Source organism: Colobus angolensis, unplaced genomic scaffold, assembly GCF_000951035.1.
Source record: "Colobus angolensis palliatus isolate OR3802 unplaced genomic scaffold, Cang.pa_1.0 Scaffold459, whole genome shotgun sequence".
Lineage (NCBI taxonomy): Eukaryota > Metazoa > Chordata > Mammalia > Primates > Cercopithecidae > Colobus > Colobus angolensis.
The window spans coordinates 1,199,279-1,209,412 of NW_012118032.1; positions in this window are offsets into that span (position 1 = coordinate 1,199,279).

Sequence of the window (10,134 nt, forward strand, 5' to 3'; positions counted from 1 at the left end):
GACAGAAAAGATGGGGAGAGAGAGAAAGAGAAAGAGAGAGAAAGAAAGGCAGAAGGAGAGAAAGGGGGAGGAGAGACTTCTATGTGTTCTAAGAGGGCGAAGAAAGTTATTCAGTAATTACAAATATGTAATTACAGAATCCCCTACTTTTTAGGTAGTTGCTCCATCAGTTTTAAGAACCTTAACATAATTTGAATAAAATTACCTAAATTAGTGTATCTCTCTAATGTCATTATTTGTGTTTAAAATGGCACCACCATGTTAAGTTAAACCTTTCAAAATTATGCAAAGGTCTATTTTTTTCTACTCTCCCATTTTCTCTAACATCGATTTAGTCAACTGCTATATAGTATTTCTTACCTAATAGATAACATGCAATATCTAACAGTTATGGGTGGAAGCCTAATTTTTGTGGTTGTCAACTCATGCTCACACTTCTGTCTTTACTTATGTAATTAGTGATGGGCGTTGAGATGAAAATCACCGGGGTGTTAAAATTGCCGCCATCAGTGATCACCCCAAATACCCACAAGAATTTCATCAATTTAGGAATTTTGCCATCCGGAGCTGTAAGGTTCAAAACTTAATCCAATTATGACCCAGGCATGACTCAGCTCCCAAATGCTAACTCTAACCAATCTCTCCTATCAAATATCTTTGAAAAAAATCCAACCAGAGGACAAACTTATATCGACAGATGACAATGTCAGAGATTTACTGGAAGCTGTGACTTATACACCATCTCCTCTTGCTTTATTAGACTCTAAATAACTTGGTAAGTATGGAATCAAAGGAGAAAAGAAAATACGCCAGCAAGGTGATGGTTGAATACATCCATCCCCAGTAAAAACAGACTTACCAAGCTAACTTAAATCTCTAATTCATATAGTTCTAAAAGGGAAAATTTCACAGGACTATCTGGTAAAACACTAAAACTGGGCTCTTCATCTTTCATTTTTTGAAAATGTGCGATTTGTGAGGAAGTGCTCCCTTTCTTTATTGGTGTATGGTACCATCAGATGTAACTAAGTGTTCTGCTTACTTTGAAATCTAAAGATTTCTACTACATGTGAATGACTTTACAATTTTCTAATTTCTTTCCATTTGTACTGATTGTATAACATATATCTCTGTCTTAAATTTTTAAAAAATATAAATATTTCTTAAAAGCTATTGGAATCTATTGACTGTCCATTGGAAAACCTTCCACTGAGGAATATATGATCTTACAGAATTTATTACCCAACATACAGTTTTTTATTAATCTTAGAGTCTTATCAGTATTCTACAGTTTTCCAAATACTTATTGAACTTTCTTCTAAATGTGTGAAGATTCTATATATATAGAATCTTATATATAGAATACCTATATATTTTATACCTAAAAATAGAAAATTTTCCTTGCCAAATTGACTTGTAATTCACCAGCAATCATTTCTATAATAGAGAGTTTAATAAGTTAATGGTTCAAATTTATAATATCTAGATGTATGTTGTTTATATATAAGTATCTTAGATGCTTAACATATTATTATATTAAAATAGTATTATGTTTATATATAAATACAAAACCTATCACAGTTTCTCAGTAAGATTATGCAAAAGTAAAAAAGGTGTTTTTTTTTTTTAACGTCTCTTATCCAACATCTTAGTACGTTTGAGAATTTTCTTTGCCATAGTAAGCTACTGAATCTCAGATAAATTGTTTAAGTGCACAAAGATTGAAAATCTGCACAAAGTCACTCCTAACTTATCACTATTTCTTCATTTTCCATTTTAATCTAGGAGCATTTGTTCAGGTTTATTAACTTTGAAACTGCTACAGCAAAAGAAATGGAATTTGTCATAAGTAAGTATTGAACACAGTGATACGTTAAACACCAAGAACTCTCTGCTACTCCAAATAGTTTATTAATGAAATTCTGATCATATCCTTTGCACCATCATCACAAACAAATTTTATTTGAAAATCCAATTCCGCATCACTTAGAAATAAACTTTGGAGAGGCTAATCTTTAAAATGAATATAAAAATAATATTTAAGCACTCTAGCAATAAGGGGAAAAGGGACAGACAAGCATGGATTCAGTGTACAGCCTCCTTAAGCAGGTATTTTCTTAGGATTTCCCTCCTACAGGTCCCATAAGCCTAAATTCAGACAAAGTCTGTTTATTTAAAGGAGAAACCCTCAAGACATGCTTGCTTAAAATATTTAAAGATAAATTTAAAAAGCCCTTCATTGGTTGGGCAAGAGAGCATGCCTGTAATCCCAGCAATTTGGGAGGCCCAGGCGGCAGATTACTTGAGGTCAGGAGTTTGAGACCAGCCTGGCCAACATGGGAAAACCCAGTCTCTACTGAAAATACAAAAATTGGCCAGCCGTGGTGGTGTGCGCCTGTAAACTTAGCTACTCGGGAGGCTGAGGCTTAGAGCTTGAACCCCAGAAGTGGAGGTGACAGTGAGCCCAGATCGTACCATTGTACTCCAGCCTGGGCAACAGAGCAAGTCTCCTTCTCAAAAATAGACAAATATATATGTGTATGTGTATATATATATATATATATATAAATTTTTAAAAATGCTTCATTATTTGGTGTGCAGAAATAGTTTTCCCCTTCACTTGGGACCAAAGTGACTAATAGTGAAGAATGACTGTTTTCTCTTTTCTTTTTCAGAATAAAGATAGGAAGTTAATTGTAGGACACAAGCTGGAAGAATCTCCCAGTTGGATTTTTCTATGAGGAAGTTGTCTTGCATAGTAAATCACAAGAATAAATGGCAAAATATTTTCACATAGTAATAAGCTGTTAGCCTGTAGAGTGAGAATTTTGTCCATTGACTGATTGGCAATTTTAGTCAAATATTGTTACAGTAAAAGAATCTTCATTCAGCTCCCCTGTATAGAGTCTTTATTTGTTAATATTATTTAACGATTTTTGTATGTGGTCCTTTAAGTTTTCTTATTGATTTTTACTTCTTTCATCCTAGGATTTAGATACATAAGATCGTTTTTTAGTGTTATGCATTGAACATAATATCTGAGAATTTTTTTTCACTTCTCTGTGTTTAAGAATTCTTTTAGAGCAAAAAGATGTGTAATCCTGGTGTTTTGAAATCAATCTATATTCTCCTTTGTGGATTATTTCTTTTTTAATGACTTAAGATATCTCTTCCTAACCTAAAGACATACATAGCTTGTACTGGATGTTGTACTACAAACCTTACAATTTTACATTAAAAAAAACAAAGCATGATGAAGAGTACATGACATGCCAGAGATGGAGTATTGTGTTGGGATGTAAGGAAGTGACTCATTCAAGGGATATCTGGGCACAGAAAGTGAAGAGAGAGGACAAATATATCTGCAGAGGGCATGGTCAAAGCAGAGAAAACATCAAGTACCAGAATCCTAACCACAGGAAAACAAGTATACGAGGTGATGGATATGTTAATCAACTTGATTTAATCATTTGACATTAGATACATATATCAAAACATCTCAGTACACAGCAGAAACATGTACCATTTTTATGTGTCAACCAAAAACCAAATATTTTGAAAATACATCATAGACTAAGGAAAACAAAAACAACGTTCTAAGGCAGGATTATATAGAAGTTCAATGTGGTTCAAGGGGAGTAGGCAGGAGTAATCTTGATTAAAGGTGTCAGAGAAAAAATAGCGATCAGACCTCATGGGCATTTTATAGGCCATGGTAAGTGCTTAACTTCTACTCTAAGGAAGGAAAGCCATTTAGGGGTTGAGAGTTAGATTGATTGCACCCTTATCTCTTTAGGCACGTCCATCTTTTAAAATTTATTTCAGCAATAAGGCGTGAATAAGATTTAGTCACTGATTTTACTTCCCTCCTGATTGTAGGTCTATGGAAGGTTTCTATTTCTTCTTGAGTAATTTCACTACTTTCCAAGTTTCCATTTCATCTATTTTCATATTTATGAGTATAAAATTAGTTATCGCAATATCATTGTTTAAAACTTCATAGTATGTCTTGGTTTTATCTTCTAATGCATACATTTTTGCATCATCAGTCCATTTTTTCCCCTTATATCTAATTCTTCTGAACAAATGGCATTTTTCATGTATATCTCTTTATATGTGGTATAGTTGATGTTTTTCATGTATTTTTTATTTCACTTTAATTAAATCAGGCTCTTACGTTTGTTACTCATTTTTTTTCTTTTATTTCTTCTCTTTACTTTTCTTAACTTCTTTTTCAGAGATCAACTTCTTAAGTTGTATGTTTACATAATTGATTTTTTAGACCTTCTTATCTATTTTATTCTGAATATTGTAATTATTTTCTCTATGTACATGAAACAAGTTTTAATTTTTAAACTTTCATTTTCATTTCTTATGTGACTCATTTTAGTTTGAAAGTATAGTTTAAAATTCCAGACATTTATTTAGTTATTATCTCATTCATTCATTTGAATTTATATTTATTTCTAATGCGATGACATTCTATCTTTCAAACTATAATCTGTAATATACCTGTATCCAGGTATTTGTTGAGACTTAATTTGTGGTCTAATGTATGTGAATTTTAAAAATTCTGTCTCTGCTTGTAAAGGATTCTGATTGTAGGTTTATACTTATCAATTAGATCAAGGTTAGCTTTGCTGTTCATTAAAAAAAAATTTTCCAATTGTTCTTTCCATAAATGAGAGACCATAATGATTTTGCTTTTGTCTCCGTATTTTGTAGCTATATGCATGTAAACTGGAGACAGGGAGATGTCTAGATTTTAATTGAAGTCTTAGGTACAGAATAAATTAAAATTGCATGTAAATTTGGATTCCACATACAACACCATTTTATATCATTACACAGTAAACTTTTTCTCTAAAAGTTATTCATCTGATATTAATGTAGTTACACTACTTTTTCATTGGTTACTTATTGTTCACCTACTTTTCTTCTTTTTTTTTGGGACAGAGTCTCGCTCTGTCACCCAGGCTGGAGTGCAGTGGCCCAATCTCAGCTCACTGCAAGCTCTGCCTCCCGGGTTCACACCATTCTCCTGCCTCAGCCTCCCAAGTAGCTGGAACTACAGGCACCCACCACCACATCCGGCTAATTTTTTGTATTTTTTTAGTAGAGATGGGGTTTCACCGTGTTAGCCAGGATGATCTCCATCTCGGCCAACTTTTTTTTTTGAGATGGAGTTTCGCTCTTGTTGTCCAGGCTGGAGTACAATGGCATGATTTCAGCTCACTGCAAACTTCACCTTGTGGGTTCAAGCGATTCTCCTGCCTCAGCCTCTTGAGTACCTGGGATTAAATGCATGTGCCACCACGCCCGGCTAATTTTGTATTTTTAGTAGAAATGAGGTTTCTCCATGTTGGTCAGGCTGGTCTCGAACTCCCGATCTCAGATGATCCACCTGCCTTGGCCTCCCAAAGTACTGGGATTACAGGTGTGAGCCACTGCACCCGACCCATACCTGCCAGTTTTATACAAACTTTTTATATCCTTAAATTTTAGATAAGTCTCTTGTTTGTACAAAGTATATAGCAAGATATTTTTGTCTGTTTGTATTTAAGTCAAATTTTCTTCTTTGTTGCACTTTTTCTCTGCTTCTCTTATTTCTTCTTTTTTATATATTTTGAATAAATATATGACATTTTTCACAATCTTGATGGGAATCCTTAAATCCTATCTTCCTGAAACTAAATAATAGCACTTTTGACATTTCTAGTGAAAATGCTGTTAGATACTGCTTTTAATAGAATTCTATTTTTCTCCTGAATTTTAATCAGAATTAAGTACAATAATTTTTAATAATATTTTCAGGTCTCTACCTCTTCATGCAGAATTTTGTATTTTTCCTAGTCAACTCCTCAGGACCGCAGAATTCTAGCAGTTTTCATAGCTGAGTCTATTCTGTATTGTAATACATCCTTTGAATTTTCTTTTTCTTTTTTTTTTCTTTTTTTCGTCTTTGAGATAGGGTCTCATTCTGTCTCCTAGGCTGGAGGGCAGTGGCGTGATCATGGCTCACTGTAGCTTTGATCTCCTGGGCTCAAGCAATCTTACCACCTCAGCCTTTCGAGTAGCTGGGATGACAGGTGCACACCATCATGCCTGGCTGTTGTTTTTTAACTTTTATTTTTTGTAGAGATGGGGTCTTGCCTGTCTTGAACTCCTGGGCTCAAATGATAAACTTCTATTTTTCAATATTTTTGTAATAATATAACCATACACAATGGAGAGCTACTACACCTAAACGAACTGCATTACTAATGAATACTTGTTAATGTAATTGTACCATCAAGGCAACTAAATTAGTAAAACATTTGTTCAAGTGTGCATGTAGTTGTTTATCTGGAAATCATACCCAGTTTGTTTCTCATTGCTTCATCAAATAGGAAAGAATGCTTTTTTAAACAAAAGAAAAAATTAATCATTAAAATTGAACATCAAATGGAGTTTATTAATAAATTTGCTTTTTAAATAACAGTTATTGCTCTAGATGAAATACTTTTTCTTCTTTTACTCCAAACTAAACGAATAAGATTGTGATTCCTTTTGTAACCTAGTTGATATGGTTAGGCCCTGTGTCCCCACTCAAATCTCATCTTGAATAATAATCCCCATAGTCCCCAGGTGTTGAGGGAGGAACTAGGTGGAGGTAATTGAATCATTAGGTTTATATGAAACTGGCAGGTATGGGCCAGGTGCAGCGGCTCACACCTGTAATCCCAGCACTTTGGGAGGCCGTCATTGAATCATTTCCCCCATGCTGTTCTCCTGATAATGAGTGAATCTCACGAGATCTGATGGTTTTATAAGCACCTAGCATTTCCCCCGCTTGAACTCACTCTGTCTTGCTGACCTGTGGAGAAGGTACCTGCTTCTCCTTGCCTTCCACCATGATTGTAAGTTTCCTGAGGCCTCCCCAGCAATGCAGAACTGTAAGTCAATTAAACCTCTTTCCTTTATAAATTACCCAGGCTCAGGTATTTCTTCATAGCCGTGTGAGAACGGACTAATATACTAGTAGTTAGCCATATAAAGTAGAAAAAAGTTGAAAACGTATCAAACATAAATATTAACCAATATTTAACACATTGTTACAATACATTCATATAAATCAGGTGAAGTTTTTTATTAAGTAAGTAAAAATGCAAAATATGAAAATACATAAAAATAATTGCTCAAAGAAGATACAGGGAACTTCAGGAACGTTTTGGGTGGACTGCCAGTATCTGGTCACCTGTTACAATTATTAGTTGAAAATTGTCAAAGTCAAATTGATGCTTCTTTTTGTTACCCTTCACAGTGAGATCTGAAATATAATTGAAATTGACTTTTGTGCATAGTGTGAGGTAGACATCAATTTTTTTTTACCCTATAGCTAAAGATTCTTTGTATCTCTCTATGCTGCTGCCTTTGTCATGAATCAAGTGACAATATACATCTGATCAACACTCCGTTCTTTTCCAATTCATCTTAGTGTCTCTCTTCGTGTTTAAAGCACATCACTTTAATTGTTGCAGTGATTAGTGACTGGTGTATGTTCTCCAAACTTTTTGTCTCTCAAGATTTTCTCACCAAATCTTAGCATTAGTTCCATTACAGTTCATTATCGACACTGATTTTCACAGAAGCCCAGCTTTAATTTTGATTTTGTTTATGGTGAATTCATATTTAATAGATAAATTGGAGGAGATTTGACACCTTTATATAAATATTAAAATATTGATATTCACATGCAGTTGAGTGACAGATTCTTTAATGCACTTCAAGTTATTCATTGCCTCAAAGTTTTTAAAAATTGTCATTGAGATTTTAGGTCTAGGGACTGGCATAATAAAATACACACACAACTATGAAAACATTTTAATTCTGAAATCATGATATATTTATAATTTTTGTTCATTTGAGTGCAGTGCAATATTCATGTTTAATGTGCATTGTCAAAACAATATTAAGTTTCATTTGTTAAAACAACAAAAAAAAGCTAAGTTTATTAACATTTGCAAAAATGAACAATGGAAGAAATCCATCCACTTTTATGTCCTCATTTGAGCTTTATATTTCCCAGTTGGAAAATTGAGTTTTCAAAATAAAACTTCTGACAAAAAAAAAACACTTCAGGGAAAAGTTGGATTGGTAGAATCTGCCAATAGAACAAAGATATAAACAGAATAACAATATTTTGAAGAACAAGAATACAAATCTAACACAACCTGGAAAGTAATACAACTTAAAGTAAGAAAAAAATGCACTCGATGACATAAATTATACCTGAGTGAGGAGACCTACTCATTGATACCAGGTCTATTAATTAAAGAAAGCTATGCTATTATGCTTGTCATCCAAGGCACAGTAAGATGTCTAGCTGGTAGTGGAAATCCTAGGTCCTGAATAAATTAAAATCGATTTTGCTGTATTTTAAGGTTGTACAGTGACAAAAAATGATGAATTCTTAGTCTCACAGAGCCAAACTGGAAAGTCAACATCATGTTTACTGCAAAAAGCAGGTGCACTGCAGGATTTAATTGGGTGGTGAATTTCATTGAAAAAACAAAATACTGTTTTTTAAATAATCATTTGTGTGTTCACTATTACTCTTGTACTTGTTACAGTATTGGTTGCCTTACAGTAATTTTTTTTTTTTTTTTGAGATAGGATCTCACTCTGTTGCACAAGCTGGAGTGCAGTGGTGTAATCACAGCTCACTGCAGCCTCAACCTCCTGGGCTCAAGTGATTCTCTCATCTCAGCCCCTCCCCCTACCCAGTAGCTGGGACTACAAATCCCATGCCCGGCTCAGCTTTTGTATTTTTTTGTACAGATGGGATTTCGACATGTTGCCCAGGCTGATCTTAAACTCCTGGGCTCAAGGGATCCTCCTGTCTTGGCCTCCCAAACTGCTGGAATTACATGTGTGAGCCACTGCAAACAGCCTACAGTAATTTGTAATGAGAAATGTATTTCTCTATGGATTTCTAACCAATGAGGGGACATCTGCAGACATGCTCACTAAATTACTGCGCCATGTAGGGTTCTCTTCCCTTCAAATATCTGGAAGTATTACAACAAGAACTTCTGACAGGTTTGGAGAATTTGGGGGTGTTCTGTGCCGCAAACATGCAAGGGGAAAAGAAAAGACACTCACACAATACCTTTAAGAGTAAACAACCTTTATCCCATGTAAATGGCAATACAGATACAATAAGCAAATGATATAACGAGCAAATTGCAATGGGAAGGGGAGAAGAGAAAAATATATATATACACACACATATATATACACATATACATACATATATGTATGTATATGTATGACTGGGCTCAAGGAACACAAAAAGGTCAACTCGTTTTTGTGATTGTTGTTTTTCGATAACTAACATACAGAAATAGATTGAAATAGAGATTTCCCGGAAACAGCACTGGATGAATGCCTCAAGGTGCTCACACAACCTGTTCTGGGACTTGGTGACCATTGTTTGTGTCCATGTTCAATTGAGTTCAAATGTAATATTTAACTTTTCCTCCATATTCGGCCTCAATTTGATACTCAATTTTAGGAAAATACCCTTGCAGATAGATGGGAAATACATAATTGGTAGAGGTTACAGAATCAGGGTAAGCTGAGGAGAATCAGAAGCATAAGTAACAAGGACCACACCCACCATGGCCAAAGCCAATGCCAGTTGGAAAGCCAGTCCATGATAGGGTCCTGACAGCTAGATCCTAGGCGTTGTACCCGCGCCCATAAACCTTTCACAAGAAGGGTGGCATGGTGGGAATTGTCTGGGATATATACACAGCACTTAGTGTGTACTAAGGCACAAACTCCTCCTTGGGCTGCAGTGAGCATGTCAGGTGCCATACGGTTCTGCAGGACAACTGTGCGCAGTTGAGCAAGTTCATCTAATAATAACATAAGCCCCGAACTGTTACCATTAAGAGCCTTTTCTATGTGCAAGCTTAAGACTTTGGTTTGCTGTTGGAGCGAGATAGTGCCTACAGGAGGATAGAGTACTGTGACAGGATACCACCACCATGGGGTTCGATGCAGTCGCAACCAGCGATATTTATAAGCTTCTAAATTACTAGGGAGAGAAATGCCATCATGGACGGTAAATGGAATTAATGGCCACCC